Source organism: Notolabrus celidotus, chromosome 10 (genome assembly GCF_009762535.1).
Source record: "Notolabrus celidotus isolate fNotCel1 chromosome 10, fNotCel1.pri, whole genome shotgun sequence".
Lineage (NCBI taxonomy): Eukaryota > Metazoa > Chordata > Actinopteri > Labriformes > Labridae > Notolabrus > Notolabrus celidotus.
In genome coordinates, this window is record NC_048281.1 from 9,217,602 (window position 1) to 9,245,425 (window position 27,824).

At 41.4% G+C, this 27,824-nt stretch overlaps 1 protein-coding gene across 1 annotated transcript in view; it reads right to left on the reverse strand.

Annotated features, from left to right (window-relative positions):
* The window catches only part of LOC117820660 (inactive dipeptidyl peptidase 10-like), a 210,450-nt gene extending 183,386 nt beyond the window's left edge, over positions 1-27,064 (reverse strand). The window contains exon 1 of the mRNA XM_034694508.1: positions 26,737-27,064. The gene's annotated coding sequence lies outside the window, so the exon portion shown is untranslated. The remainder of the gene's footprint in view (positions 1-26,736) is intronic.
* Between the last annotated feature and the right edge of the window lie 760 nt (positions 27,065-27,824).

Genomic DNA, 27,824 nt, shown 5'->3' on the forward strand with positions numbered 1-27,824 from the left:
CTACAAGGATGTTCTGATTTTAAGTCAGACTACCCGACTGTTCTAAAGTTGAAATTTAGTACAATGTAAATAACGCAGGTAAACATTGGATTACAGAGTCTGCAGGTAAACAATGACGAACTGGTTTACCAAGTGTGGCTAGCATTAGCAGAGCTAGCACAACCAGCCTTTGGTGCTCCTTGCAGGTTTAACTCCACATGCCTGTGCTGGTTACTCATCGCTACGGTTACAGATTTCTTGATCAAAATACTAACAAACTGTGCCATGCTATGAAATACCATCTGTTGTGTGCTTGTTTACATCCTGGTAATTCAGCATTAAACCACTATGGGAAGAAGACATTAACTAGAGCTCTGGCCCCAGCTATTGGCGAGCAGATGCACAACAGTGTATCCACAAAAGTTCAACAAAATCTTGGGCCTGTAATAATAACGACAATAATAATCATTTGTTTAACCAGTCAGTAATTCTTGTATCATGAATTATGGTAACTCATGAATACAACAAATACAGGTTGATACCCTTTCGTCCTCAATTGGTGTTAGTCTTTAGTCTTAAGCTTTCCAGCATGCAAATGACAGAAAGCAGGAAACTTTCCCACCACAGATGTTTGCGTGGTTTCTCATTCCATAGACGAGGTGAAGGATAAGATGGTTTCTTTTGTGTTTGAAAGGGAACATATTTCCAAATTATGCATATGGCATTTAATTCATTGAGCAGATTTATAGAAGTGCTGTGGCAAAAATAATTTCAGTTTGGAAGGCAACTGTTCAGTTTGGTTTCATCTTGACGTCTATAGTGATTGATAAAGCTCTGAAGCTGCAGGCTATGATCACTGCAGAATTTACCAAATCACAGTCGGAGGATACGACTGAAACCTCCCAAAGATCCATGCTCTTTACTTTTTAAAAACATTTGTAAACACAATTTAAGTGCTTAAAGCCAAAGAGTTCATCCATGTTTACCTTGAACATTAGAGTCAAAGCAGTGTGTGTACTCTCCTTGGTTTTCTTCTGAGCTCTTTTGAATTGTCAGTTTGTTCCTGCAAATCTTCTTTTTCCTGATTTCTGAGTGCATGAATCTGAAACTGTCCTCAAGCTGGAGACAGCGCTTGGCAAACAAAGCTATCTATTGTGCACATTTATTGAAGTGTAGCTGTAACAGAAACTCAAGGTGAAAACAGGTATGTAACTGATGTGAAAAGCATAAAAGGAAATACTCGCTTTCAGAGATAAACAATAGCCATGCTTCTGTAAACTCTTTCTGTCTGGTTGATGTAAAGCTAACATGTCTGAGGTGTCCTTCCATACTGTGTTTTGTTCCCGCAGCCTGCCTTGATGTAGGCAGCTCATTCATATAGCGGCTGTATCTCTATCCAGGATCAAAGCACATCATGGTCTCTGCTGACCTTCAGCACACTTGGCTCACCCAAAATAGCTCCTTCATCTGGCTTCAGTAGGCCCAAATCAAAGACTCTGCTAGCACGAATGCCCTTTCAAATTACATACTATGAATCTTTTGGGGAAGGGCTCAGGGTCCTTTATATTCTGTCTGTATGACTTTCCTGTTAATGTGCATGCACTGCTAACTGATAATAAAAAATGCATACAAGTACATTTTCTGCTCTGAAGTTAAAAACGTATCAGATTGACCTTGTAGTGTTGCTGAACTCATGGCATGAATATGTTTTTGCTTTAATAGCAGCAGGGTGAGCCTTAGTGTATGGTTGCTATAGCAGTGAATCCACAATTTCATAACCTGTCCAGTATTGTGGTTTCAACAGAGGACTTTCAACATGACACCTTATTAGACATGCAGATTCAACTTTACTTTTAGTTGATCTTGAAAGAGGTGAAGAGGTGGAGTTGAGGACATAGCCTAGCCACCTGGCAAGCAGGTACAACAACCTGACAGGTCCTCTCTTTTTTTTAATCAACCCCTCGTTCAGTTCTTTCACAAATAAGAAATAAGGTGTACTTCTATTTTGCTCATTTTATCTGGGCTCTATTAAGGATTATTGGTTTTAAGAGCCGCCTCTAGTGGACATTTAAGGAACTGCGTTTCTTGCACTTCCATGTTTGCATCATTTCAACACCATAGGCCTGCTGATTAGGTGTATAAAACTCTCCTTCCGTGGGCATGCTGTTAAGCTACATAACTTCTCCAAGTTTTTTGGGAAAACAACCATCTCTGGTCTTCTGCTGCATTCCAGTTCAGAGCATAAAGGCGTTTCTGTTTAAATAGGAAAAGTATTCTGTAGATGAACTGAAATATTAACATCTTAACATCTTAAAATCTTAGAAACAGTAAATAAAGCATGGATGTATAACACGGTGGAGCTTTTCTTATCTGTTAATGACACAATTGTCATGTTTGTGGTGGGATGGTTCAACGCAAGCACTAGCTTTTGTGTAAAGGCTGATTTATACTTCTGCGTCTCCCCTACGCAGCAGGGGCTGACGCAGACATGAGCCCACATACTTGTGCGTCGGTGTGGTCTGTGTCGCGCAGCAATTCTCAGCCGAAACGCCTGAGGGCAGTGCGGTCTCTCTGATAGCCGGCCGCCTGCTTCCGGTCCTGCTACGCTCTCTGTTTACTTTTCCACAGAGTTTCAAAGCGTGTTATGTTAATCGACAGCTGATACATGTTGCTGTTTATCATACAGACATGATTACATGAAGAATAGAGAGGAGGAGATGAAATACACGGCTGATGTGCGGCCGATGTCCGGGATCCCAGAAGTGCTGTAAATGCGGGAAAGACAAAGCCGCCGAGCGGACCAATCACAGAGCTTGCGGTCCGCGTCGGCTATACGGGGAGTTACATTTTGGAGGAGGTGCACGTCAGCTACGTGCGTAGGGCCTCGGCGTAGGTACGGGAGCTACGCGGGCCCCCGGCGTAGGTACGCTGTTGATTCAACGCAGAAGTATAAATCAGCCTTTACTGTGTCTACTCTGGGTTGTTGAATGCTTTCCCTCATACATCTATATTTCTATCTCAAAGAGATGATGACATTTATTTGGATTCCTTGTAACCTTGGACATAGTGTTATAATAATCTAACAGGGTTTCTTAGATGCCCACAACCCTCTGAGAAATTCTACTTTCCACCAGTTAATATTTCTTTAAAAGCTTCTTTCATCAAAGGCATACAGGATTTCTGCAGCCTGACACAGGTTAACTCAATCAGAAAGCTCCAACAACTTGATCAGGAACGCACTATTATAACACCATTAGCTGAATCACTAATAACTGAAAACTGTTTGGTGCATATGTGAGTCTGAGAACACCACAGGGACCTTTTCTCTCACTCGCCTGCATAACGTCACGCAGCATTGTTTTTATACTCTGAGGGGGGATGATTATGAGACTCCAGTGACAGAGAGTGATTGTCAATTGATTGAGTCACATTCAAAACACTCGACCTAATACTGATGAGAACAATAGGCAGTTTAAACTGCCATTAGTAACTAAACAAATGATGGGATTCACAGTCCTGTGATGAATAAAATAGGGGTTTAGTTTCCACCCCCTGGCTTTCAGCGCGTCATTAAGGTCAGGAAGGTAGAGCTGATTGTCGCAGTTTCAAATGACATTTTGGCCTGGAATATGTGCCTGTTCCTCCTCCAAACCACCGCAGAAAGGTCAAGCTCTCACAATTCCTGTGGCTTAGCACTCAATTAGTTGGAAATTGCCTTTTGTCTGCTGGGAGCAGGTGATAATTGCTGTGGGTCACAAGTGATAATTGCCAGAGAACCCCTCCGAGCCACTGCCTATTAAAAGGAGTTATTTAAATCACATCACCTTTGGGGGTGCTTCTCACTCTTTTATGCTTGTCTTTAATTGGGGAGCTGATTTATGAAACTTTTCACATCAGCTGATCAGCTCAGAGCTGCATTGCAGGAGAGAAACTTCAGTCTCAAACTTCAGAGCAGAAGGCGTCCTTAGAAACTGTTGGTACGAGCTGACATCATGGTGTTGCTTTAAGTATATCAATTAGTACTCTGAAAAACAATCACACTTTAATGATGCTAAAACTTTTTAAATAACTCTAATTGACAGCACTCCACAAACTGAAGTAGGCAACCTCAATCTTTAGAGTAGTGTTAGGCTCTTTGAGTAAGGCACTCTAATTCTATGTCTGTTATGTGGCCACTTAAGGCAAAACTTATCTATAATCATGCAACTTTAAAAGAAAAGAGAATATTATGAGAAGAAACATGGTCACATCAGTACGCAGAACATTAAATCCCTCTGCTAATTCTTCCAAAATATTTGATCAAGGAGCCATTATGTTGTAAGGACCATGCTTATTTATTACTGTGGTACCTGGTGAGCTAGCTGCTGTAATGGCAGCACATGAGTCTGGTAGGGGAGAACGGGGTTGGTTGTCACACTGGTTGGTTGGCACACTTGTTATATCTCGCCACCAGGGGGCACTGTCACTCAAACTGGGGTATGGACATTTCCAGGATTAGGATCAGAGCTCACCTACATAGTCCTCTCTGGAGTAAAACAGCTGAACTTGAGTGAGAGGACTTTTTTTTTTCATGTCAAATTGTAATATTCTGCTCCTCAGTATTTTTCTTCTCGGCTTTTAAACGATGGGTTTATAACAAAACAAATGTTACCCTTACAAAGTGTGAAGGGAAAGCTATAGTTTAGATTTTATTTGCTGGCTAAGTAGTTGTTAGATGGTTGTTAGCCTTGATGCTAGCAAAAAATTCCAGTTGGGGCTGGTCGTCACTTTCTCTTTGGGGTTGGTTGTCACATGTAACACCAACACCTATGTTGGCAAAATCATGAATGGTGAAATTAGTTGGAGTAGAGTGGACCCCACATTTGCCATCACTGTAACTCAGACAGTGACTGCATGTAGCCTCGTTGAGTAGGCCATCATTGTTAGGCCTATTTGTTTTTATGTTGTTATATAGGCTGGCCTAAAGATGTGTTTCCTGTTCATGTTCCTTGCTCATTTTATGTTAAAATACATTAAGTTATGTAGGCCTATCACTTGTCAGTGCAATTAAACTTTCAAATTTAGTTCTGCCTTCTTGCCTTTTTAAAAGATTTTTCCATTGAAATACCATCGTGACAACCAACCCCATAGTGTGTGACAACCATCCCTGTGATGGGGTTGGTTGTCACAATGTTTCAGAGTGTCTTTGATAGTTAATTGCCTCTTTGTTACAATGAGTTGGACAATGAGACGGATACACATTTCAAGCCAACACCTTAAGCATCAATTTAATGTAGGAGTGACTATTGAAAGCTCATCACAAGAAACCATGTCTGCTCTAAATATCTGGGTCAGACTAGATTTTCAATTATTACAGTCAAATGAGATTCAGGTTTTTCAGACAGACCTTTGACTATCCAACGGTTTTTGTTTTCAGTTCAGCATCACACCATACATCTGTATCAGTCATACAGCGTCTTATTGACTGTTGATTGGGATTATTCAATTTTTCTCTGCGCCGTTACAACACTGGATCACACAACTTCCCTGTTGTTTTGTCATCAAGACTTTTCACCAAGATCCTGTTTGGTGTTAATGCTTCTAAAACTACCATTTGTGTTTACCTCAGAATGATCAACACACATGAAATAGATAACACTGTTGGGCGTGAGATAGTGAACATGCCCTTTCAGATGTGTGCAAGTTTATACATTTGTCGCGACAATTAACACGGAAATTGCAGGCCACAGAAAAAGAAAAGACACCCAAGGGTACCAGGGTCTGACGCAGGCTTTCTTAAAGTAGGCCATTCCTCATCACAGAGTGTCCAAAGAGAGAGTATGCTGTACAAACGCAGATGAAAAACAGAGGCAGCTGAGTACAGGAGGAAAGAAAAATGAAGAGAAGAAAAGGGACCACAATGGGGATGGAGGGTGAAAGGAACAACCAGTCATCAGAGCAATTAATTGTGTGTTGAACAGCCTTAAGAGTCATAATTCAGGGACAACACTCCCGGGAAAGTGCAGAGTAAGCCTTTTCTAATTATCACAACCGTAAAACAGGACATCTAATCTGTACTGGACATCAGCAAGCCGGAACTATCGACCCTCATAAAGTCTCTCTGACGATGGCTCCTGACCCAAAAGGAGTTTAAAATATGTGCTGCAGCTTTTTTTTACAGAGCGGCATGGGAACAGGTTTAACCCTGATTACAAGAAGCTCTCACGCTGTATGAAAAGAATGTAAGAGTCCTGTGTTCGTTCCCCCTGTTGCTACTGGATCTGATTGCTTCCAACATGATTACACTGTAAAAAAAATAGAGTTCTGATGAGGCTGAATTGGGATTTTAGCACACTGTGTAAGGGATCTACTGTATAGATAATGCAATAACAGCAGTCTTACAAGCTGATTGCTTGCCACACTATCTCAGTTGGGTATTGTAAAGCCTTGGCTGCGATTTGTGTTACACTGCACTAATGTATTCACCATGTGTAAGTCCCCTCAGTTACTGTGGGCTGGACAAGCTTAACACAAAGAAATTGGACAGCACAGTGTGAAATGCATGTATAAGATTAAGTCATCTTTACAGAGTCTGCATAAAAATATATAAGCTGTGGTCTGAGGTCTCCATAAACAGATATCTGCATCCACTTCAGCAACGAATCTGCTCAACACAGTGTTACACAAGCTACTCAGCGTTTAGAGATTGATCGGACCTTGGATCAGTTTTCTTCTTCACTTGTGGACAAACCTGACAAAGTTTGCATTTTTATTTATAAACCTGCATCATGATGTTCTTTTTTCTCTCTTTCAGGTTCATGCTGCTGCAGTAAGCCAGAGTGAGGCTCTGTGTAACTTACTGACTGCTGGTGAACTGAGACCTACATGCAACAGATGAATGAGCACTACTCCAACCATGACAGTGTTTGTGTTGTGGATGTAAATGCCACACAGATAGGAAATCTATGCTGGAATTAGCTTCATGCTAACCACCCGAGAAGGAGGCATCTATTCCAGAGGTACCTACCAGTCAAAAGTTTGGAAAAAACCTTGTCATTTTAACGTTTTTTATTTATTTTTAATTATTTTAAACTCTGTAGTTAATACTGAACGCATCAAGACTATGAAAGAACATATATGGAATTATTCAATTAACAAAAAAGTGTTAAACAAAGCAGAATATGTTTTATATTCTAGATTCTGTAAAGTAGCCCCCTTTTTCCTTCATGACAGCTTTGCACACTCTTGGTATTCCTCTCAGTCTGCTTCATGAAGTGGTCTCCTGGAATGGTTTCTAATTAACATGAGCCTTGTTAAGAGTTCATTTGTAGAATGACTTGCCTTCTTAATGTGTTTTGAGACCATCAGATTGTGTTGTTCAGAGGGTAGGGTTAGTACACAATGGATAGCCCTATTTGGACTACTGTTGTAATCCAGATTATGGCAAAACCAGATTATTTCATAGTTTTGATGTCTTCAGTATTAATCTACAATGTTGAAAATAATTAAAATAAATAAAAACCATTGAATGAGAGGGTGTGTCCAAACTTTTGACTGGTAGTGTATACTGACCGATCACTGCCTGACGATGATAGGGGGTGATCGCTGATGGGTTCAAAAATTAACATCAAGCAGCTGACATTTTTTCTTTCTAGGAACTTCATACCACTGAAACAATACCATACAACTTCAGAGGGGTCAAGTATGTACTGTGTTATACAGGTAATTTGTTATGCTACAATGTAATCTGATGTTAAAGGCTCATGTCATGTTACAAACTACTAGCTGCCTCACCACTATCATCATCCTGTGTCCCTCTCTCCAACACGGTCTCAGCAGATGTGTGTCTAACATGAGTCTGGTCCTGCTGGAGGTTTCTGCCTGTTAAAGGAAGTTTGTCCTTGCCACTGTAACTTACTAAATGCTGGCAAAAGTGCTCTGCTCATGGTGGATTAAGATGCGATCAACTGAGTCCTGTCTGTAAGATGGACTGTAATCTTATCCTGTCTTGATGTTGGGTCTTAGTTAATAATAGAACATAGAGTGCGGTCTAGACCTGCTCTGTTTGGAAAGGGTCTTCAGACAACATTTGTTGTGATTTGGCGCTATATAAACAAGATTGATTGATTTATGTCATGCACTGGTGTCATTCAATGGTTCCATTTTCTTTATTTAATAATAATGCAAAACAATACAACAACTATTGAGCCAGTGCCCTTTATGTTCAATCAGTTTTCGGTCCAAATTTTGAACATTGTAAATACATGAAAAAAAGATAATTGCTTAGATGATTATCAGTGCAACCTATGGAGCTCATGAAAGAGGTAACGTCATAACCTCACCTCTGAAACAACCCTTTAGGCTGACTTCTGGGAATGTCACAGACTAAGAAAGTGATGCAGGGAGAGGAACAACAACCTGTAGCAGCACTACAGGGGGATTTTCGGTGTCTTGAATTCCATGAACACGTTTTATTTTTACTCGGTATAGGTTCACATTGTGACAGTCATCCTTGTGAAGTTTAGTTGCCAGTTCTCTTTCCTCCAACAAGACCTTGAATACTTTCTGGATGAAATTATGGTTCAGATGAAAAGGTTTCCTGTTGTTCAAACCCTCTGTGGGAGTCTGTGCAGTTCTCGACCTCCATATCACACATTCACATTCCACTCTCTAATTAGCTGCTCTTTGTCATCGCTTAAGTGTTTAAGTCAGAGCCGATCAGTGGGACACTTTGAAAAGAAAGGAAAGGGAAGCTGGAGAAGTGTGGCCATCGTGAATGTAACAATCTCTACAAGACTCAACTCAGTTCTTTCTTTAAAAACGTTGTAAGAAAAAGGTAGCTTTTATTCAGACAGAGTTTAGAAATGAGGTTGGTTTTTTTTAAGGTTACTGTATGTGTTATCAAGAGGCTCAAGTTGAAGAGGGAGTGCTTAAAATATAAAAAGAAAAACACTTTCCTCAGGCTTTGAATCCACCGGGCACAAACAGATAAAGGCTGTGAAGCAGCTGCCAGAGCCGACCACGGGCACTAATGCTTCTGATGTTTCAAAGGTGTCACAGCAGCAGCTACCTGTTCTCCTCCATTAATAATATGGGCAAAGTCCATTTCGACAGGGTTGCTGTACAACCACGTCAAGCTGCATGAAGAGATGAGCTCTGTAAAAAGTCAGACAAGGGAGCCACAGAGTTAATCTAGCTTTTAAAATGTAACACCTTGTACAGACCTGATCACATATTACCAAAAGCTGTGCATCAACCTTGAACAATGTAACCTACCATGATGGGAAAAGAAATTTCCTCATCTGCCAGATTTTTGCGAGGAAACCTAATCCTGCTAACAAAATGCAAAGGCAAGCTTTGTCCGTTTGATTGGCTGCAGTCGCCGGTGAGGATTAAAGTCATCACAGCACATTCTGCTGAGGTGTCAACAGGAATTACACGAAATATTTTGTACCTCTTAGTCCTTTACATCCCCATAGTATGTCATAAACAGGGCCCAGGGTCTGCGCGAGTGACGCAAATTTATTCGCGCTAATAATTCACGAGAGTTGAAATGTCTGAACTTTGTGCCTCTACCTACTTTTCATAGGATCAGGAATAAACAGGAGCTCGCTGTGAGCACTCATCCCTCTCGCGAAATGTCGCGTCTTGGGCACTCGTGTACACGCAATTTTGAAGTGTGAATTGAGCGAGTCATTCACACGAATACAGCGAGTAAACACAAAACATTCCTGTGATTCTATATGCCTGAATAGCGCGATCGTTCGCATCTGGGGTGAACTCGACATAATGGTGGTGCAAGATGAAACATCCAGATCACAAAAAAAAAATGATAACAACTGTCCACACAAAATTTCATTGCCCTTCTGATATTTGTTGAGATTGATTTATTGTAGACCAAAGTGGTGAACAACTGGGTTTCTCAAAAACTATCCACGCCACTGTCCATGGCTGATAAATCAATGATTTGGATACCATAACAAATCATATATCATACATAGTGATTAATCATAACACTGAGTGTTATGCATGATTCATATCAACTTAATTTGAGTTTTTCTTAAAATCTAATGAAAGTTTGTCAAACTTTCAGGTCTGATGTGGACCTTTAAGAATCAGTTGCACCATAAAAACAAACAAAGAGGTCTTGTTGATACTTAATTTCTGGCTTTCAAACACATTTATTTCCTTAATCATCACATGTAGTTTGCACAGTTAAATAAATAAAATGGACTGTTTTGAGGTTATCTCTCTCCTAAAATTGTCATTTATGTACTTCCCAAAGCTCGTCAGCTGCAGAGACAGACTGGCTTTATCAGAGCCAAGCACAGTGTGTGTTCAGAGCAACACTGCCCCCTGTGCGCTCAAAAGGCAGAGCTCCTCTTTCATCACATTTCCACATTTTTCATTCTATGCAACGTCTCTCTAAGTAAGACTGTCACCCAATCTCTCCCTCCTTCACTTCCTCTCTCTATCTGTCAGTCAGCCATGTCCCCTTCTCTTATTCAGTCAGCGCCTCGCTCTCTCAGTCTGTCACTCTCCCGCTCATTCAGTCACTCCATCCCTCTCTCCTTATTTGCACACCTCACTTCCTCCTCATTCACTCACCTGCACTTTCCCCCAATCCGTCACCGCACCCGTCTTTGTTGCCAGGTTTCATACCGTCAGCAGCATGCTTCAGTCAGTTTTCTCTGCACCAAGGAAACTTCATTCTCTGAAAGCCTCCTCATGTTTTTTTTTGTAAAACCTTCCCTTAGCTTCACGTACTTAACCACTCCAGAGTTTCACTCTCCCTGACCTCCAGCATTTCATTTAGCTTCAGCCACTTATAACTTCTATATCTTTCCTTTATTTCTCCTTCAACTCATTTAACTCATCTTTCTCTGTTTCAATGCCTTTCACTTATTTGTACAGTGAATCTGCCTGGACAACATTCTTCAAATTGCTTTCATTCTGAATAATTCCCAGAACACGCCGAGCCAGTACAGATATTATAAAGCAAGAATCTGAAAAAAGAAGAGAGTGAGTGTGTGGTTGATGGGCGTGTTGTGTACATACAGTATGTGTCTTTCTCAAAGCACACTAGAGTTTCATTAAAGAAAAGAAAATTGGCATTGCTGTAGGAGCAGAAATGGTGCTGGTTGGTCAGTCTGTCCAACAGTTTGATCCTGAAATATCTCAAAATGGTCTGATCTATTGTTGTGAGATGTTATCCCCACATTTACGGTGCTCAGAGGATGAACACCTTTAGACTCTGCAGATCATCTGAATCTAGTTTGATCATGAGGATCAGCATTTTTAGTTTTGAGTGAAATAGCATAAGACTATTGGATGTTTTTTCTTTAGTATGTTTTTTGGCAGTAGAGCTGCAGAGAGAGTGTCAAAGTCAACCTTGAGCACAGGCTTTCAGGACTACAGCCTCTGCAAAAGTAAACTACAGACTGTTCTAAACCAGCATCCCAAAACTGTCTCCATCTCGATTCTTTCCCGTCATCCTTGTCAGAATATTTTTCACCCTCAGGGGGCTGTGACACTTTTGCACTTGCAGCCTGCACAACTTCAATTTTCAGGGCACTAGTCACCAGCATTTACTGTTGCTAGGTTGCTTGGAGAGGGGTGAAAGCACAGCAACATGTTTGCACAGAGGACACTGAGCGCTGAAAATGCTGGACTTCATTTGGTTTGAATAGAGAATAGGCGCTGCCAGAGCTAAAAAGAAAAAAAAAAGTTTCTCAACAAAGCACCTGAATTACTTCTAAACTGAACAATACGGGCCAACGAAGAACACAATTAATAGCAAGGGTCTGTGTTCACTTTTGGTCCTTTATGAACTAGCACTATTTATTTACAAAACCAATGCACTTCAGTGCTCAGCGTCCAAATCAACAAATATCCCCTCTGCATCAGCTGTTTTTAGCCGCTATGCTAACAACTCTCTCAGTGGAAACAGGTCAACCTTTAGAGCCCTGCCCTCACCAACTTTTGTAACCTAGCAATAGTAAGCACCTATAAGAAGTAAGTAAACATACATTAGCACATACATTAGCAGTCAACAGTTTGAACACCTTCTCATTCAATGGTTTTTATTTATTCTAATTATTTTCAACATTGTAGATTAATACTGAAGACATCAAAACTATGAAATAATCTGGTTTTGTCATAATCTGGATTACAACAGTAGTCAAATAGGGCTATCCATTGTGTACTAACCCTACCTCTGAACAACACAACTGATGGTCTCAAACACATTAAGAAGGCAAGTCATTCTACAAATGAACTCTTGACAAGGCTACTTTACAGAATCTAAAATATAAAACATATTCTGGGTTGTTTAACACTTTTTTGTTCATTAAATAATTCCATATATGTTCTTGCATAGTTTTGATGTCTTTGGTATTAATCTACAGTGTTTCAAATAATTAAAATAATTACAAACCCTTGAATGAGAAGGTGTTTCCAAACTTTTGACTGGTAGTGTAGGTCCTAACGGAGGACATACTAAAGACAAAACCTGTTCATGTTTTGCCTTCCTCTGCTGTTTAAACATGTTCACTATGACAGCTGAAATGAATAATTATGCTGTTGTGCCATCCCACTTGAAAAAATTGTTTTGTTGCAATCAAAACTTAATCACCTTTTTGCCGTGTACTTGGAGCCCTACTGCTACATTGCTTTACCTGTTTCACCCTTTGCCGTCATCTTGGTGGTCACATACCTCCGTCCCTTTGTCTGTCCATGTGTTCATAACACAAAAACATTTTAAAAATGACAACTGTGATGGTGGAGAAGTAAAACCTGGTAATGAGACATCCTGGATGGAAATGCTAATGAAACATGGACTTTTGTGCTTAGACATGATGCCCACATGATGAACTCGGCTGACTCTTTTCATTACCTGACTTTCAGCGTTTTAGGGTTGGCATTTTAAGTTCTGTAACTTTTATACATCCATACACCCAGAGGGATAAAATTTTAAAGGTGTTCTCTTAACTTTTCATGCAGTGCTACCATCACGTCAGCGTTATTATTTATCCAATACTTTGCTCTTTCCCTTATCTGCTCAGATATCTTAAAAGAAAAGCTCATTTTGTAAACATTGAACTCCAGGATTTTGATGAAATGTCCAATATCAGCATTCTGCCTCCTTTCCTCCATTCTCCCCTTATCTCCTCCTATCCTCCCTATCTGTCTCTTTCACTCTCTTCCCCTCTTGATCCCATATCTCTCTCCACCGTCCTTCTCTAATCTCTCCCAGCACTCCCCCCTGAGGACCTATGCACAGGGAGAACGCTGCCATAAACCTTGGCATTCAAACCAACGAAGCTCATGAATTTTAATACGCCACACACGAGTACGGCGGGCAGGTGGGCAGACCGGCTGTGTTCAGACTCTGCATGTCTTTCAGAGCTTGCAGCGAGGGGATAATAAAACCTCTCTGACGTCATGGCCCCAAGGTTGCTCCCGTCACCACTCAGTCTGCGGGTGTCCAGGGAACCTGGTTTTTATCGGGCCTGTTTGGGCTTATCTCAGCTCCGAGCCTGCAGGCCAAGGTCAATTTCATGCCTGGTCAAGGGGTGTGCATGCTGTGAGGGGGAAATCACTGTTGTGGGCAACCTATCCGCCCCCTCTCTGGATGTGGGTCAATATCAGCAAAATTTCAACCACAAATTGACCCGGGCAAATAGTTTACTGCAGAAACAGCAGACATGCTGCTAACGTTTTCTGTTTGTGTGTACAGGAGGCTGCAGCATCACAATGGAAATTAATTTAGCAAGCTGTTTCTGTGTATCTCATTTTCATTGGTATTTCCTCATCATGGACTGCGATGTCAGGGATGAGATGAGGGAAATGTGTGGCTTGATACAAGCTCTTCTAATCTAAAGAAAGACCCTGATAAGACTCCACAGATGTTAAGTGTAGAGCTTGTAAGCTGCAGACATGTACCTGAACTGGCTGACAGTCTTATAAAAGTTATCAAGCTGTTCTGTCGGATTAGAAGAGAATCAGCTGTTTTCGGAAAGGTTAGGATCATAGACTGTATGAATAATGGACGTAGTATCTGTGACGTCGCCCATCTGTTCCCGAGTGCTGTTTTGAAGCCAATCGTCAGTGGCAGCCATATTGGTAATGCTGAACTCATCCAAACTTAGTGTGACTTAAAGAGGCAGGGTTTGAGTCTCCTCGCCAACAGCTATGTGTTTCCGCCTGTCAGTCAAGTCAATCATGTCCTTATTTGGGCAAAAACTCGTAGTCTTAATATCTCCTGAACCGTTGCGTTAGAAAATAATTTACCCCCAGTACAGTGTGTGCCGATAGAGAAATCAGTTACGTAGACCCAAGCTGCTTTTTGAACCAGGCTGTAAACATGTTTATTAATGCTGTAAAGATCGTCTTTTTTGAATGGGTGTGTATGTGGTTTCCAGTGTTACTTCAGCCAGCCTCAAGCGGATTCTCAATGAATTGCAGTTAAAACACTTCCGCATGGGCTTCATGTTTTGAGACCTGAGGTTGCTGCTTGGTTAGGATGTCTTGAACTTTGGTGCCTTCTCTTTGACTGATGTTTTTTTAAATCCATTGTGACTCTCCCAAATTACTGTAGGTGCAACACTTGTCATTTAATGCCTGTAGTAGCCTTCACTTTACAGATTTAAAGGGTGGGTTCACAAAATAAAGTCAGTTTCATATGGGTTCTTTGTCAGGGTCAGAAAGCCCTTAAAGATTTCTGCCTCCGCAATAATTCACCAACATTCAAACAAGCTTCTTGAAATACAGTATTTCTTATACATAGCTCTGCCCTGCTGTGCTGTAGCTGACTTGTACTATTGTGTGATTGAGGAGCCTTCAGCTCCATCAAGGACCAGAAAGTTCTCCTCACCATCATATGCCTCTTTTGAAACCACATCTCAGAGTTCTAGTCCTGCTTTAAAAAACAAATGATGATATTTACCCCAACATTAGTGTTTAAACTTAAACATACATGATACATGATCAACAGTTTTTATGGAGGCACTAAAAAGCATCTTGGTAAAGTTAGGAACAGGTCAAGGTTGGAGCTAAAACTGCAAACCATGCAGACTTTGAGATGGGATATTAACAGGGATCTACAGAACTTGCTGGCATAAAGACAAGAAGACGAGTACTAAGCACAGCCTTAGAGCTCCTTAGTGTGAGACAAGGCAAAACTTTATCAGGAAAACAATATCTCTTCTTGGCAACTCAAGTGTCTCAGATATTGGCTGCTTGGCCGTGTGAGTAAGGAGTAAACTTACTGTCTACTGACGCTGTACTCATAGTGCAGATGCATCAGTCAGAAAGCAGGGACAGTCCTGAAATCGAGACAGCATTGGCGTTAGAAAGCTTACGTTAGTGGTATTATGGACCTGTGCTGTAAATCCTCATCCATCTTGAAGGCAAAAGTAATTCTTTGGCAGGTTTTTAAGTGTCAAAAATGTTTCTTCTACTGTGTTACTTTTAATTGAAATTGGTCACACAAAAGCTGTGGGATTCAAGGTGTATCCTCCAGTCAAACACATATCAAAACCACTAACTCCACTCTAATAAATTCCCTGATACACTCATCCTTTGATGTCCAGCTTTAACTTCACCACAGTAATCTCTCTCCACACAGAGAGCAGCACAGGAGCCTTTTAACAGGACCACAGGCCCCATTCTGTCATCGACCTCTCGTGAATTAGATTCCCCCGGCCACAGACGGCAAACAAGATGAAGGAGAATCAGGTTAGGGAGCAGAAGATTAAATGAAGAGAGTGCTGTTTTCTAAAGGTTCTCCACGGTTAGGCCTGTTATTCTAACGGCTACTGTAGTGCACTCTGGGCTGAAATGTTGTTTGGTGAAAGGAGGCAAGACTTGGACATCTTGAATCACATGGGACTAAGCTTAAGGGGAGAATATTGTGAAATATAACTCTATTCTCTACATTTAGAAAAAAAATCACCACTATATTGGGTTATTTGAACCTTTATGAGTGGGAAATGCACAATTAAGTTCACTTCTCCACCTTTCAGCATCAAAAACAACCTAAATCCGACGGTACTGAACAGCTTGATTCTGAATTCTGATGTGCTGCATATCAAATGCTAACTGAGACTTTTCTGTATGAGTTACTGCAGAACCAAACCATGCATTTATTCACCTGGGGTCCAAATTATTGCAGGCTGAAGTTACAGAATCTCGGAAAATTTGAATTTTCCCTAAAAGCAGTAATGTGCATCTCATAACAACACGGTGCTGTGGTGCATTTCAGCCACCTCGACTCTGATAAAAATAAATACATTACCAGATGCAGGCAGAGATAGTTCAAAGCAATTCTTCTACCTTTCCAAACTTTGATGGGGATGTATGTTTACTGGAGCACTTTCACTTTCTTCAACACCCAGAAGAAATACAAGCTATCTCTCTGGCTCTTTTTTTCATCTCAAGTAGATTTAATTATCTGTTCCTGTGACTGGCTATCTGTGAACCACATAACAATGTCCATATCTGATGAGGCAGTGTGCTGCACAGGTCAGATAGAGATGCTGAACGGATTGCTCGTATTGAACCTGATTGGCTTCTGCTGCTATAAGATGGGAACCATTTCTGCTGTAATTAATTCTTCGGTGGCTGAATTCAATGCCTAACCTTTGATGGCTACTGTTACACAAGCTGTGAATTTCAAACAGATTGGCTCCAGCATGGAGAGAGGTAAAGAGACAGAGACAAACATACAGAGAACATGTGTATGAAGCATGTAGGCAGCACGGGGGAATCCTTTGGGACAGCTCTATGGGAAGACAAACATATGGTTTTTCAGACATAAAACACACTCCCACTCACTACACATTAATTAAACATCCAGACATGAAAGTACAAACACACTGCAGCAGATTTAAACTTCGTTCACGGACATTTTCTTTATAATTTTCAGGAGATTTGCCAATCAAATGTTCAAAAGTTGATGGTTCAAACATGTTCCCCATAGCTGGAAGTCTTTACAGTAAGATGAAGAGGCAGTAAGGCAAGGGTTGTGATAAGTCCCAGGAGGCAGGACATGACGTCAAGGCAAGCCACAACGGGATGTTTGCAACACGATGGATGATGAAGCAACAGAGACCTCTGCTGTGATGACAGTTTTTGCATTTGTATTAGACGGATGTGCAGAAATCTGTTCTGTTCTGAGTTTTATTCTTAGAACATTTTTATTTCACCTTACTTAATTTATTTATTTATGTATTTATTTATTTATTTATTATCTAGTTCAAATTTTAGTCATTTTTTATTTTATTTATTTATTTGTTTTAAGTATAGCATCTTATTTTCTTTGACAGGTCACTGTGGTTGCAACTTGTCAGAAAGCATAGTTGCTTCCTTCTCTATCTTAGTCAAGATGTGACTTTAATTCAAAAAGTGAACACCATGCTGTTTTGAAGAGGACCTCAAACTAGTGATTGAGACCATGAACCTATTAGGAAAAAATGTGCTGAGGTAATAAATCCAATGAGAAAAGTTCTTTCTGTTTTATTTTTGTAACCAACAGATTCGCCCCCTGCTGATCAACAGAAAAAAATCAGGTTAAAGCTCTGCATTATCTTCATTTTTGAAATTATCTTCTTATGTGCATCTACTTCTTGTGTACACTTTGGTTCATATTAAAGCAGAAAGATGTCACGTAGAGCGGCAGTAGCTTATTGATTAAATCTACTGCACAAAGGGGTAAGTCAGGATAAGTTAGTCTTAGTGTACACACAATGTTTCTAAGATGCATTCATGTTTGTTTGGCGTCTGCTGGGATTTTACAGCTATAAAAAAAACACTCAATTATCACTCAAGGAAAAACAAGGGTGGGATTCTCAGGGTAAGTCGTGACATGTTGCCTGATGCATGGTGCACGGCAACGATAACATCATGATACAGGGACCAGGGACTCTTATTCTTCAGACCCTTTGTAGAAAATGCACAAATCTCACATCGCTCACACAGAATGTGGGAGCAGAAAGAACCACGTATAAAACAAACTGTCAAAAGAAAGGACATCCACCAAACAAAAAAGCACCTCTAGAAGGAATACCCTGTGTTGTGTAATTATGCACCACCATGCATCAAAAGGGCCTCAGAGCCTTGTTTTGTATTCATATTGTCTGCTTTAGTATGCAGAGGAGTCCCCTCTGTTTTACTGTCAAGGCTCAGAGCGACGGCGCTGTACCTGCTGATTATTCTGATGTGTGAGAGATGAGAGGCGGAGCTGGACGCGGGGGAACGCCGATGGGTGCTTGTTCTGAGAGACGGCCTGATAGAGATTCATAACAATATGAACAGATCAATTGAATACACACAACAGCCCAGGCAGATATGAAGAGCTGTAAATGAAGATGGATCATCTCTTTATTGTCTGGGAGATGCAATCTAAGGGGTCGTGTGAGTATTAGAGCAGTGATGCCTGCACTTCCAGCCTGTTCTCAAAATTGGCAGCTCCAGAGTCAATTCTGGATGCTTTACATGAGCTTATTGTTGATTTGAAGTTGAAGTCAGATGATGTAGCTCAAAAATGTGAATGCTTCACTATTGTGAGGACTAAAGAGTTAAACCGTGTGTATATTTAAGTTAATCAGACTTTTATTGGGACACTGGAGCTCACATCACGACACTGGGGCTGTGACGGTAGCATTAACGGCCAAATTCCACCAGATCAGTGTCCGGTCCGTCTCTGATCTGTCACGGCACCAGATCTGATAGGTTTCTATTCTAGTCAATCTTTAACTTGGACTGGATCAGCTCCGTTGCATTCCCGCTGCGTCTCTGATCTGACAGGTCAGAACGCAACAGATCAGATACACAAGACTTCTATTTTTGCCGGATGCCGGAGCATGACGCATCAATCTCAACAGAGCAGATGGAGCGGGACAGGAAGTCAGGCACCAAAACAAAATGAAAACATCCGGTTAATTTTCAGAATAAAACACTCAATGTTATCGTTAGATAAATTTTAACTTAGCTACGACAACAAAATGTCATTTTGAGCGGAGCCAGGCCTAAAGTTAACAGGTCAGAGGTTTTCAGAGTACCATAAAGACAACATGGATGAGGAGAGGAGGAGGAGAATCTTCGATTCAGTGATTGCCGCGGGAAACCTCGGTCACATAACTCCAGCTGTCCAGCGGTCCTGCTCAGTGCTGCGTTCCGAAAACGCAACCAGTGGGCATTGCTGGACGAGAGAGTACGGAGCCGGACCACAGCGGATCGGAGACGGACCAGACACGGATCTGGTGGAAGTCCCATGTCAACCGGTACGTCTGCTCACCTTCTGTAAGCTAATAAATCAGAGTTTACAAAGTTTAGTCATTGTTACGTTACAGTTCATAATTTGACATAACTACAAATCAACACATGACCTTATCACTCTGCATCCTGATAAAAGTTGAACAAAGAAAAGAAGATCTGTATTCATTCATCTGCTTGCACAACAATGAGACACATCTTTACCACAGTGGGTGAAGGTGCTCATGGGAAATGTAGTCTTCATCCTTTAAAAACACTACCAATTTCATCCAAAGGGGTCACCAGAATCCACACAACATGATAAGTCCTCAAAACTCTTTAAATGTTGATTAGATGTACAGGGGAGCGCATCAGCCGGGTCACTCCTGGGTTAAACGCCTCAGTAGCCTCAGTATGAGACTGAGCTCCTTAAACATGGCTCAGAGACCGTGACAAAAGATATGAAGGGAGATGGAGTGCCAAAATAAAGAGTAATTTATTACACTAATAAAGTAAATGGACTGAGATATAGCAACGGTTATGAGGGGTGTGCAGTCAGCATCTGTAGGGTGTGCATGTGTGAGAGCGTGGTGTACTGCAGGGGTTCCCAAAATGTGGGTTGGGACCCCCTGGGGGATCGCGAGACAAAAGTTGGGGTTCGTGAGATGTCTTCCAGAATTTTTTTTTTAAAGTTATCTAAAAATAATACATTTTACCCATTATAGTAAAGAATACTGACTAAAATAGTAGCTAACCTTGAAACAAAACCTTGATAATAGAAAATGGAATGAGTTTTCTGCCTTTCTTTTTGCCAGATGACTCCAAAGTTTAGGGTTAGTGAACAGTTAATTATCAAAAGCATCGGTAGCAGTAGGTTAATTCATAACGGCACAGGAAACACAGACACACGCTCATAGAGGTAAGCAAATTTTCTTTTAGACCAGCTAAATGAAGCCACATTGAGTCTTTGGCACCTACATTTTGGGGGTCAAGTGCTGAAAAGTTTGGGAACCACTGCTGTAAATCAACAGGCAGGTGCTCCAGATGTGGAAGGACACATCAATCACTTCAAAGAAAGTAACTGCATGTTCAGTAAATATCTGACACGTCACACTAAGCTGAGGCCGTCACACACAACTTCAGTATTTGACATGTTGATACTTTATTCAGCAGTGAAGTGTTTGACTATCTCCGTTCATCACACACTAACAACTTGACTCTAACCGTTTCCTGTCAGTCTGAGGGTCTGCATCACTTAATGCGTACTTTATTGAGTAAAAGCAGAGGGAATGAAACCTGGCTGTGTCACAGCATCAGACACCTGAGGACTGATGGGAACAATGATGAACCCAGGAGGAGGGGTCTCCGTGTGACCTCTCATTACTCCGCCCCGCTGATACTTAATCCTCCACGCTGACAGTGTGAGCTTACACCAGCAGAAGCCTCTGTGTGTGTGTGTAAGTGTGTGTGTGTCAGACCCCGGGTAGGCCAGGAGTGGAGGCAATACTAAGCTGAAGATGTGACCCCACAGGGCAGTTTCATGACTACATGAGAGCTTTCTTATTATCTCTCATTGTGCTCGGTGACATTGTCTCTCTCAGGGTTTGTTTCTCTCCTGCTGCCTGTAAAGCTGAACTCCAACAGCTTCCATGGCTCCGTCTGTGATATCACACCTCATCTTCCTCCACCTTCCTCTTCACAACTTCAGAAAACTGTGACATCGCCTCACATTCAGACATCCAACTTTGACGACTTACTGTTTGTGAGCAGGTGTTGGATATGAAGAGAGGGAAATGTCACTGTGAGGCTCAGACTTTTATTAAAACTGTCAGGCCTGCAAGATATTTAAAAGTATGCAATGTGCAGTTGCACTGTTCAACATTGCATTAATGATACAGATTGCACTAAACAAATATCAAAATGTATTAAAGCTATAACTCATGGTGTCTGAGTCGATCTGCTGTCCTTCAAGTTTCCATCATTTCTCTCCTGGAACCATAATAAATACAAAATGCATATTTTGGACGCACAGCAATTCTCCGCCGCAACGCTTGAGGACAGTACGGTCTCTCTGATAGCCGTCTCCTGCTTCTGGCCCCACTACGATCTCTGTTTACTTTTCCACAGCAATTAAGAGCTTGTTATGTTAATCTACAGCTGATACATGTTGCTGCTAATCATACAGACATGATTACATGGAAGAATAGAGTGGGGGAGATGAAATACACGGCCGATGAGCGGGGATCCCAGAAGTGCTGTTAATGTGGGAAATACAATGCCACCGAGTGGACCAATCACAGGGCTTGCGGTCCACGTCGATTCTACATGTAGTTACATTTTGAAGGAGGTGCACGTCAGCTACGTGCGTAGGCCTCTGCGTAGGTACAGAAGCTACGCAGACCTCTGGCATAGGCTACGCCATCGATGCGATGCAGAAGTATAAATCAGGCTTCAAACAGAGTTCTCTTTGATTAAAAAACATGTTAAAACAAAATGTAGTGCGCTGTAAGATCACATTTTATTTTTATATACAGGAAACTTCCCTGCAATTTCGAAAGGATTAATCCAAAACACATATGATTATCACATTTTTAAGGTATCAAGCATTGAGTGTCTCCTCTTTACTCGTTGAAGTGAAGGCCCTCTTCCTCTTCACCCCTGTCAGCTGCTTTCTTTGTGGAGCAATGCTGACTTCTGCTGGCCAGCAGAGGGAAATGCATGAGCAAGGTTCTGTCACAAAACCTCAGCTTTCCCTGAAGAGGCTTCAGGTGTCTTCTGTGCACGGATTCCTCCCAAAGTAAGCAACAACAAAGATCCTCTGACACTCAGAGAAGAGTGAAGCCTGGAGACGTAACACACTGCTGCTCTCCTGAGACTTTCCCACAGTGTGCATGTGCAGCAGAGCATCCCCACGTTCCTATGCATACTGTATTTTGACTGTATCCTCCCTGTCCAAAAGGAAAGCCTATGTTTGCTTATTGTGCAGCTCACATAAATAATTCTCAACGCAAAGATGAAATTGCCCAGGCGCCCTTCGACTCAAAAAGAACTGGCTGTTCAAAGCACACAATTCATGAGAGTAGGTTTATTTTGGATTCATTTGATGTCAGCTGTGGTTGTGTTTATATGCACAGAATGAAGAACTAAACAGGTTTTTAGACAGAGCAAGGTCGTCTTGAATGAGCCGACGGGAAACCTATTTAGAGCCTCATTTCTACTGCTGAAGGAGGACACAAAACAGCTATTGTTACAGTCCCCTCCATCTATCTGCTTTCTGCCAGCAACTGAAGGAACATATTAGCACCTTGGTATTCAGCTTTCTGAGCTCATAGTAATCAGCAAATCCAGGAGGAAAGTGATTATTGGTGATCAACCTGACTCTGCCGGGTCTCTTTATTGACGGTTAGCTGAGAAAACGCGGCCAAAATGTAATTGACATTCAGAAAGACAACAAAAGGAACATTTATTCTAAATATATTGAAAAGAATGGTTTGTGCCCCCAATTGGAACGATCGCTCCGTTCTTCTCAGCGCTTCAGGAGACAGATTGAGGCGTTATCTGAGCTGAGAGAGGCCTTTTTTTATTTTCCAGCCAATATCCGTCTTTGGCCCGTCGGATTCAGGTGTCCGTTTTTTTCCACGGACCATTTATCAAGCAGCTTCTCTAGGCCTCCCTCTCTTTCATGCTGTTTCCTGGTTTACGATCAGCTTTCTTGAGAGAAAATAAATAATTAAGTCAAAGCCTTGGCAACAATAAATCACAAAGCTGCAGGTAGAGGGGGGGCTGACAGAAGGCTTCACTTTGAGTTTTACTTCAAGTTAAAAAGTGTGAGGATTAGTCACTGTGCTTCAAGAGAGAGAGGTGAGGGGTAGAATTTAAGTTATGAGACAGAATCAAAGGGACTGCAGCGTTTTTAAGAGTCTGCAAAATGTTACATTAACTATCCTAAAAGTGGTTTTATTATTTATTTTGTCCTCTTCAATTAAGATCAAAACATTGATATGTTTTTCACTGAGTGTGCAACATCATTTATCTACGGTTTGCAAGAGCCACTGTAGGCGCTGGCCATTGACCAAGATGCCTTTTTTGATAAATTAAGAGTGAAAACGGGCTCGAAAGTTGGAGCCAAATGTACAATAATCAACGCTGGAGCCGGGATCAGAAATGTCACCCTTCTCAAGTTCCTCACGGGGCTCGTACATGTGTCAAATAAGCTCTAATCAAAGAAAAACAAGCCAACATGATGTGATGAAGATGTATTGTTGCAACTCCCTGAAAGCGCCATGAACCAGCCATGAATAATCACTGTTCATCTTCACACGGATTAATTGTGGGGTTTGAGAGGCGCACAGACACGGCACAGCTTGGCATCACCACTGAGCCCAAATCAATAGTCAGCTGATCATTACTGTTTCATTTCTGCGCCAAAATACTCCAACTATGCAGGAGGAAAATGTGCAAAACCTTCTGTACAAGAGCTGAGCCACACAGAAGATGCATTCCACTCTAAACCACAACACCGGAGAGACAGCATGACGTTTATCCTCACAGGTATGCTGGTGTGTTTCCACGGGCTGCAATCAGTAACAATTAATCCTCAAGCTCCGGAGATGAAGTCACAGACATAATCAGATACTTTCAGACTACTGATCCATGAATTAGGAACATGGGGTTTTAACAGTCTGACATTTTGGGCCTCAGATTCACTCTGCATCCCCATGAAACCTCCTCTGATGCAGAAACAGTATGTGTGGTGACGTCACATTTCCACTGAGTGATGTAGTGGGCGTATTGGAACTAAGATCTGTGTTTTGGCCTGTGTTTGTTAAGACTGTGACACAGGTGTTTGTCCAATGATGCCTTCTCTTGCATGTACATCCAATTATCACTGCATTATTTGCTGCACAGAAACATAAAAAACATAACTGTTGCAGCAAGAGTTGAAATGTAGCTTATTTTCTAAATATTCATTGTTTCCTCAAGATGGTTAAAGGTGATACTCGTACTCAAAATGTAAAAGTTTGTGTCATGTCTTTGTGTTAAGATTTGAATGAGTAGGAACTTTAAAAAGTAGGGGACTGTAGAGCAAATTGTGAACCTCAGCGGTATGTTATCAGATCATTAAACCATCAAGCCAGAAGATGCATTATCATCTATTTTTATCGACACTCTCACAGCAGCAGACAGAACAATACCAAGCTTTTGCTGGTAACAAAAAATTAATTAAAAAAGCCCAGAAGGCTGATTTGGAAGTAGGTTAGGATTATGGATGGGTCCACGAAATAGAGCTTTGATTCCCAAATAGAGTGTTTCAATCAAGAGGTTTTGTTCTTTTTACATCCCGTTAGGTATGAACCTTCATTTTGCCTAACGGCCAAATTCCACCAGATCTGTGTCTGGTCCGTCTCCGATGTGTTAACTTCCACTGAATCCGCTCCGTTCGTTCCGGCTTCGTCTCTGATCCAGCAAGTCGGAATGCAACAGATCAGATACACAAGACTTCTATTTTTGACGGATGCCGTAGCACGACACATCAATCTCAACAGACCAGATGGAGCGGGACAGGAAGTCAGGCACCAAAACAAAATGAAAACATCAGGTTAATTTTCAGAATAAAACACTCTGTGTTATCACCAGATCGTATTACACTTAACTACAACAACAAGCCGTCATGATGAGCAGAGCCAGGCCTGGAGTCAACAGGTCAGAGGTTTTCAAAGGACCATAAAGACAACATGGATGAGGAGGAGGAGAATCCTTGATTCAGAAATTACCACCGGACTCCAGTTGTCCAGCGGTCCTGCTCCCTGCTGTGTTCCGCAAACACAACTGGTGGGTGTTGACGGACGAGAGAGCAGGGAGCCGGACTGCAGCAGATCTGAGACGGACTGGATACGGATCTAGTGGAAGTCCCTTGTCATTTCACCCAAACCACGATCATTTCCCTGAACATGACCGAGTCACTTTGGTACCATGGCAAAACCAAACTTTAACTGCTTTTCATATTCTTACACTTTCAGACCTCATGCATCTGAAATATTACTCAGCAACTTTAATTCTGAAAGTGTAACAAGACACAATTTATACATTTTCACTATCTGAAAGTGGAGCCCTGCAGCTGCAAAACCGAAAGCTTCAGGTTTACCTACATTGAAAATGCACTTTATGAAAAGTATATATAAGCTCAAGTTATGATACTGTGCATCCCTAAACCTCAGTGTGAATCCATGGGACTGTGTGTGCAAACATGAGAGGATGTATGCAAAGAAACCTAGCAGTGATTTAAACTTGTTTCAACAGCTGACGCTAGATCCAAGCTGCCATGCATGATGGAAAGGAACACAGATAGATGCAGAGATACACAAGTAAACACAGCAAGTAGTGTGCTAAAATCTGTACATGGACCGCATAATATGTGTGTGTGTGTGTGTGTGCACGCACTACTTATGTCCTTGCCCCTTTCTTTCCCACTGCTGCTTAATGCTTCCATCGCTGCTGTCGGCGCCCGGCCGCAGCAGTGTGATGAAAATGCATGCTTCATCAACTTTGTCACAAAGTCTATGCATTCCATAGTACAGCAAGGCAGGCAGAGCGGCTCCAGAATACCAATGAACAGCAGCTGTTGTGTCCCTGTCAGCCCCAAAAACATCCCGGAGCAGTACACCGGCAAAAACAATTCTCAGCTTAGCTTACATCACCTTTGGCTTTCAGCGCGCAGAATAATCTCTTTCCAAGTAAATAATTTGCTGAGTACGCTGTCATATCAAGTTGGGCTACAGGCATGCTAAAGGATTGTGGTCTGTTCACTGAGATTAAAGCACAACTAAAGCTTCACATCCTATTAAACCAGATTATAGGGGAAAAAAGCAAAGGCCCAGGAAATTGCATCACCTGTCAGGTTTTTCTGCTGCAGATTATTACCACCATTAAATCCCATTGCAGCGTGAACTAGCTCCTTTCTGAGGAATTTTCGTGTCTAAGCATGTGGAAGAGGAGCGATTATCTTGTGTAGAATAGACAGGAGGGAGTTTCTCTGTTATGTCAGCTTTTAAAATGCAGTGTCTTCAGTCTAAAGCAACGACTAAACAACAGTTTTATAGACATAAATATTAAGGAATACTTTAAAGAAGGTGAAGACTAAAGCTCTGGTAAGATTGCATAAACGCTGCTGTTTCCTACAAGACCAAAGAACCAAACCAACTTTAGACACCTCAAACACAAAGAAATAAAACAAACAGAAGCAGAAAGTCTTCCTCTCTAATGGGAACTTGTACACACCATGAAGTTTGATCAACCATGAGCTGGTCCTGGTTTCAAAATCTCAAAAATACAGAATTAGAAAGACTGCCTCAAGAAATGACACATCATTGGACAGCCAACAGGGCAGAAAGGTCACTCCTGCAATTGATTATCTTAAGGTCATGAAAACATCAATGCATTTCTGTCAATACCTCTTCTCCCTTCAATCAATTGAAGTTTGAACACACAGACATGACACAAAGTGCTGGAAAGAGAGGGACTCACGTTTTCTGTTATTAGCTATCGCTGACAGGTGTCCCAAAACCAGCGTAGCCATCACAAGGTTCTTCCTGAAGAACACCAATCTTGCAGCCCAATCTTCATGTTTCTAAATTCTTCAGGTTAAAAGTAATCCAGTTGACTGTTGTTTGTTAATCCATGGTCACAGAGCAGTCACTTTGCAGGACTTTTCATTTTAGATTCAACTAAATGTGAAGAAAACCACGAGCTTCAAACTTATTCAGTACAAGGTGTATCACTTCCTGATTGCTGCACCCAAAGCCCGATGGGAAATGTAGTTCCAAAACTCAGGACGTGCTTCCAGAATAGAAATAAGAAATTACAAGTTTTTTGAGCAGGACATTCCTTGTGTATTTTTGTGGTCGTTCATAGTGCTGCTGCATGAGTCCTTCAAATCCATCAACCTGCCTGTAAAAGACTGAAAGGACTCACACCTACATACCTGATTTTACCTGGATGCCATGATTCCCTCTCAGGGTGACAGGGGCAGGATTATTCAGTGGATTTAAACCAAAATGTATCTGCTCCTCACCTGTGGAGGAAACTTTTAGAATATCTGACAGCAGTGAGGGACGCATTGAGCCAGCAGAGGGGAAGAAAGGAACGAGGACGCAAGCAATGCACACACAGCTTTCTGGTAAGTTCAGCACAATTCTTGACTTGCTTTTTGTTTTAAAAATGTTTTGCATGTTTTTTGTTGGTTTGTTTTTTCTCCTTTAAAAACGACCTTTAAGTTTTCCTAATGTTGGATTTTTAATGCATTTCTAAGACTCTTTTGTACAAGAAACTTGGATGTTCCTGCCTGATCACTGGTATACAGATATGTGTTGTATATTAAAACAAAACAAGACACAGCTCATCTTCTTTTATTAAATCATGAAAATATCTTTGCGGTTGGAAAGTTCTCGAGCAAAGTGACAGAAGCATAAAAACCTGCAGAAAATACAAAATAACATAAACGGTAGACGAATAACTAAAACCAGGAAGTCTGTCACTACCTTAAAACAAAACTGAGGCTGTTTTCGAAACAGCCTACTATACTAGCAGTACGTACAGCTTTGGCAAAAACTCAG